Source organism: Trachymyrmex septentrionalis, unplaced genomic scaffold (assembly GCF_001594115.1).
Source record: "Trachymyrmex septentrionalis isolate Tsep2-gDNA-1 unplaced genomic scaffold, Tsep1.0 scaffold13, whole genome shotgun sequence".
Classification (NCBI taxonomy): domain Eukaryota; kingdom Metazoa; phylum Arthropoda; class Insecta; order Hymenoptera; family Formicidae; genus Trachymyrmex; species Trachymyrmex septentrionalis.
Genome location: NW_017304438.1, coordinates 6,433,088 through 6,439,911, shown reverse-complemented (window position 1 = coordinate 6,439,911; position 6,824 = coordinate 6,433,088).

Below are 6,824 nucleotides of genomic sequence, written 5' to 3'. Positions count from 1 at the left end.
ATATATATATATATATATATATATATATATATATATACATATATGTATATACTTATTTTTTTAAGAAGGAGATAGAGTCACAATGGCGCTAAACAATGTATGCGATGCAGTCCTTGCTCTTTCTTTTTGTCGTTCTCCACGCGCGATCAGAGTCTCGCTTCTATAAAGTATTTTAGTCAAAAGATCTTAGGAGTAAGTCTTGTAATAGTAGATAATAATAAACGCACGTGTATATACAGTTCTTTTCCATCATCGTTGAATGTCGCGAGAAGTTATTGCGGTTCTCGCGCGTTGCTTATGGCATCGCCCGATGGATGTGCTCCAAGGATTATCTCCTTGAATCTTCTATTTCTCTCTCTCTCTCTCTCTCTCTCTTGCTTTAATTTTATAACATAACAATGAGCTTAGAGCAACGCGTTCAATAACGAGAGTGTACCGAAGATACTTCTCTTTCTCAAATTTCTACTTCTTCGCGAAAGATTTGGATGTTACTTCGTAAAATAAAATCTGGAGAACAATGTGATTCGACGCGTCAGATTTTGATTTTATTATTTAAAGGCTTTCGAACCCACCGGATTATTTATGAACATTTTGAGCGTTTTAGTAATTACTTACCAAAAGATTTTTCATGTATTATGGAACGATAAAGCGAGGATATATCTCGGTTAATTACGAATCGGAGAGCAACTTTTATCGAGAGATTTTCGTTCTCGTATCTCCTTCAGCAGACAAGTGTTTTTCTTGAATACATCTGCTCACAAGCCAATCGTTTTAATGTAAAAAAAGTCATAATATATCAGCGTTTTTTATCATTAATATGTCTAATGATTTTCTTATGAGTCCTGTGATCCTTTAAGCGTCATTTACGTATGATGAAACACGAATCCGGTTCTTCAAATCTGCAAAATTGGATGGGAAGCACACACATACACACATACGCACACATTTCCGATGTATTTATTATATTTTCTGTACGGTTTTCATTCTCAAGAAGATACGTCACATCCACCGGGCAACGCTCGCATGAAAGGAACGAGAGAAACAGAGTCTAAGGCTATAATATTTCTTTTTTTTTTGTTTTTTGTTTGGAAAAGATTAAAGAGTCGCAATCTCCAATGTGTGTTCTCTTCTTGCCGCCCGGTCGTATTCCGGACAGCAATATGCCACGTTTGTCGCGCGTTCTGGAACCCTTATCTATTCATGTAAAACGCCAAACACGACGCTGGCACAGAGCGTAGAAAATAGATTTAATTAAACGACACGCTTTAGACAGGTACAGTTATTAAATAGGGAAATGCGATCACGCCGTGCTTCGCAGATATTGTTGCGCGAAATTATTAGAAAAAGAAAGAGAGAGAGAGAGAGAGAGAGAGAGAGAGAGAGAGAGAGAGACTAAATGAATAATTTAATATTCGTGAGAAATATCCTACACTCGAGCTTCTTGATCGGACAAAATACAACCGAAGCGTTGGAATTTATGACGGAACAAGGGAATCTCTCAATAGAATACGTTAATGGCGATATTAATATATCTATAAGACCTGACTCCTTCATACATACATCTCTCTCGGGACATGTCTTTTCTTTCCTTCATAGTTTTCAGTCGTTCGTTAAAGGGAGCATTAAGATATCTATCTTCCGCGCATCATTTGCAAAAAACAATCGTGCAAGTGATATGCAGGCGAACATTGTACGCCTTAAATAATTGGGTCCACGATGCATACGTACGATGTAAGTTCGTTGTGCCAATATCGGTCAGCACAGTTGCAATTAACTATATCTTTTCAACTATTTAAGCGTCATTGCCGCAGGAAGCTTGATTGAACAGGGATCAAAGTTCCTTTACAGAAATTTTATATTACAAGATAATAATTTGTTACTTATTTTGAGTGTTAAACAACAGAGCTTTTAATACTCAAAATATGTAGTTTAATACCGGGCAATTCATTATTGGAAATTATTTATTTTGAAAATTAAAACCACTGAACAACAGTGCTTTTATTACTCAAAATAAGTAATTTCCAGTATTAAATTGGATTTCTGTAAGCATTGACAAAAATTATCCGTGCAATTGAGTATATTTTCTCGCTTATACGTATATTTCATTACAACGAAAAGGAAGTAAATTTTTAATGAAGATTATCAATTCAAATTAATTTCTTATAGAAATGAGCTAACTTATGGCGTAACTGACTTGCTTCGTACGCACGCTTCACGCATGCCCTCCTTAAAACTCGATATGTACATACGGTTCAGCGATGTATAATTAGCCGATCGCAAGCCGTCGGTAACAAGCAGCCAATGACATATAACGATAGTTACAAAACAATCGTAACAGTACGATAATATACTATATAGATATATATACATACGCGCGCGTATGGGCATGTGTATGTACATATATATACACGTATTCTCTTTCTCGCTGCCCTTATTAGCGATGTACAACACGATAATAATCAGTCGTAACAGGTACATAAAATTGTTTCTCAGAGAAACTCGATTAGTTGCATTCGATGCGACTCGCGAGGGGAGTCCCCGAAAGTTCTATTTCTTCCTTGTTTCTTTTCTTTCCTCGGAATTTTCGCCGATGAGAGAAAGAAAATGATAACGATAATACTAGAAAATACGTTAAAGAAACTTAGTAAGATTCAGTAGACTTTGCAATGCGGCGATAACGATATCGTCGTAAGTTAGGATGTTAAAAGAAAAAGAACGCAGCTTTCCTGACAAATCGTTCCGTATTGCATTTACAATCGGGAAAATTATAAATCGCAAATGTTACTTTCAAATTTCCATAATAATGATAATTATTATACTCTACACTTGAGTCCGATAAGGTCTCTGCTTGTCAAACGAAGCCTGATTCCACGCTAAACGTAAGAACCAAGGGATATGTAATGAGTACGTTATCGAGTTTGTGTAGGGAGCGCAATGTAGTCACGAAGAATCATACACAGCACGATAGTTCAGTCGCTAACAAAAAAAAGAAGAAAAAACAAGGATTATTACAAAAGATCACGCTCAGTTGCACAGAAGCGCGAACTTCTCCCCTGAAAGACGCTTTCGCAGTTAAACGATTCTGTTACGATAATGAGACACCGCTTAAACGGTTTATTTATCACAAATGTGTGTGTGTGTGTGTGTGTGTGTGTGTGTGTGTGTGATATAGGATGAAATGAAGCTAACGCAGAAAATACAGGCTTTGCGTGTATAATATCTAATTATGCGTGTATTATATATGCAGAGGGTTATACGCGATTACATGATAAATTATATTATGCGTGTATCAACAGGCTCTTTGAGAAACTTGGAAAGCTAATTTTTCCTTAATAATAATTTAGACATCTTTTTCTTATTACTTTCACTTTTAAAGATAGTCCAATGACTGAGTCACAAATTAAAACCCTATAAGAATCTATTTTTTAAATAAAATGAATAAGATACCAGTTTTAAAAGCAGATTAAAGGCAAAAGCAAATTTTGGTGGCTAAATAATATTTTTGTGAATCTTACCTACATAGTTTCCAATTCAATCTTATAGTTTGTCGCAAAGCACTGTACATATATAAAACGCATGTATTAGTATGTTATACATTATTTTTCTCACTTTGATGTATATATGGTATAAAGAGTAATTCAAAACGCGCGTTTTACGCATATACGGTGATAACTGTTGCGTGTATTATCTATGGAAGGATATAAAATGTATATCGTGTCGGCACGGTGCTATATTCTCAAACAAATGAATAGGATGTCCGCATACCCAAGTCGTTCTAAGATAGATCAATTTGAAATAATGTCGCGGCTCTCAGAATGAAATTAATTAATTTGATGGGGACAATTTTTTAAGAATTTATATCACGCCATTAAGAAAGCACGAGGAATCAATTTCTTCGTTTACAAGAAGTCACCGAGGAAGACCATTTCTTTAAAAGAAAGGACGACGGCGGAGACGCGCGCGATCGCATTGGATTTATCAAATATTTCTCTCATAAAAGAACAACGTTGGGGATGAGTTTATTTGAGTGTAGGATGTGCGAATCGAAACGCGAGTCGATTGGAAATGATTGGAAACGTCTAAACAAGGCACAAGTCAAGACTGTTATCCGAAAGGTGGATGGTCCGTGAAAGTTCGTGTATGCGAAAGGGAAGTCCTTTAATTCATTTTTCGCGTTCACACTCACGTTTATTACTCTCCTCGCATTCGTAGAACGAATCGCTTCTACAATTAAGGGATAGACGGGAGCGACTTCAATCGCGTTCTGAATCATCATTATCGTGTCACCCTCGTCGTATCGTAGCGCAAGCAACGATCGCAATTGTATATGTATATATAGCGTATGCGTGTTTATTAATTTGACCCGCGTGTCGTATCATTTTCAAAATCACTATAGCGCCGAACGCGTATGCGCCTCGTGTTTCGCGATAGCGATAGTACAAGTGATAACGGTGTAGCGATGATTTCAACGGCGACAGCAGTGACAATGGCAATAATAAGTTTATAATTCAAATGAACAATAATCGCATCGTAATCATAATTATGCAGTAATATCAGATAACCAACACTGTAATGTATATGTATACACGTGTGTATACAGGGTATCCCGGAATTGTGACAGCTTCTTTCATCCGGGAATTCTTTGATCAATTTGAAATCGATTCTTCGATAGAAATGAAATCGATACCTTCGAACACTATAAGCTAATCTTGAAAATTTCATTTTAAGAGTCTTATTCAGTTTTGAAAATTATATTGTGAGAAATCAACGATATGAATACTTGTAAATTTATACATTGAAGGAAAAAGTCGGTGAAGGAATCCATAGATGAAAGGAGTGACGATATTTCTGAGACATCCTGTATATATCGTAGTGTTCCTTTTTTTTTATATATATATGTATATTTATATGTATTTATATATTTATAATTATAATATGTATTATTTATAATTGTGTTTGTTATATTATATTATATATTTCATTATTATTTAACACATTCTTTTGTACAAGTAAATTAATTAAGAATAAGTACAACTTGGTAGCAAAGAGAGATAGAATTATCATTCACTGTATATTTTATATCGTAGTGAGAAGAAAGAGATATATATCTTATTTCATTTATTAATTAATTAATAATATTAATAATATTCTTTCATTACTTTTATTATGTTTCAGACCGTAACACGTTGACGATGCCGCCATTCGGCTTCCGGAGATGCTCTTTGCTTCAAATCTCTCATCTATACTTCTCCTCCTTCCCGGTACCCGATATGATTAGGCTTGCGATCCCCCGCGCTGCTCGCCGACGCTAATTCAGCTCGCGAAGCTCGCTAAAGCGCGACGTCTCGATTTCTAGAGAAGAGGTAGAAAAAACAGCGAAAACGACGACAAAATCCCGCGATACGACCGCGAGCGATTATTACTATAAATATTACAGACGAGAGACGAGAGTAGCCGTCCTCGATTCTGATTATCTTCGGGACGTCACGTGCGACAAAGCGTATTGAGCGCGTGACAGCGCGGACGATCGAAGCGGAAGCGTCTCAACGATCGCGTTCGTTTCTCATATGAGAAAACGTTCATAATTCTCTAACGATTATAACTCCCCGTTAGAATCCACCTCTCGAAATAAGTAACTCGCAAAAATGTAATATATCATTTTCATCACGAAATCATTTACGGCACGTCGTCATTTCGCGATTACGGTTCTCCAGTTTTGCCTCATCCTTGGCCGTTCTGTACCGGTGTCGCCAAATTGACGGCAAGGATTCACTTTCGGCGCCAGGTACAAGCAGAGCTCTATGTTTTCAGATAGGAGCACGAGCACACGATTCAGGTAATATTAACGCTCTTGCACGCAAGGTGTTGCTTTCTTTCAAAACGCATCGTCTCCTCTTTCTTTAATTCTTACTAGCTTGCGCCTTTCTTCAGCATCATTATGATCTACTTATCGGATTTTAATTTCAAATCTATTAGCGGAACTCGCGCAACTTACGGCCCACCATTAGACGTGCCTGCAATCGTTTCAATTTTGTATAGCTCTTTCTAGCAAACCTGTGCGACTGGTTGGAACAAAAGATATGCATAATATGTCTAAATGAGTATGTCATAATTCACTGATGAAATATGTATATATGAATATATATATACATATACGTATTTTGGAATCCTCGTTCATGCGGAATTAAGCCTTTTCTTAATGTGTCTCGTGAAGAAAAGTACTATTCAAAATTACCTCATTTTCGACATATGTAGTCCTAGAATTCACTCTACGATATCACAAAATATATGATAAAACGGAAGTTCATAGAGATCACATATAAGAAGATACATTTCAGCCTGATGCTACGCTGCGTAACACGAGCGAGATTCTCGCGTGATATTATAACCGATAGCTCAGTTTTAACGAAAAACGATAGTAATTATTGAGACCAACTGGACCTGATATAATTGTTATACAATGGGCAAGATTCACCTCAATAACTTAACAGGTAACAAACATCTTGTGTATAAGATCATGGCTGTGCACAGTTCCGTGAAATGGGGATACAACGAAAACGAGATATTTTCTTCGATATTGCACGAACGAGATGGTTGAATGAATCCTCGGAGCAGAACGGCCAAGATAGATTGCGTTTGTAATGACTGTACTTGGAAACAATGCGCGCGCTCGGACGTGCATTTCTTTCGCGCGTTAATTATTTCGTGTGATCGTGACAGACGCGTGCACGCGCGGCAGCGAAAAACACGGTATTCGGATTACATAATGAATAATTAATAATAATGATAATAATAATTAATAATTAATAATAATATATAATATA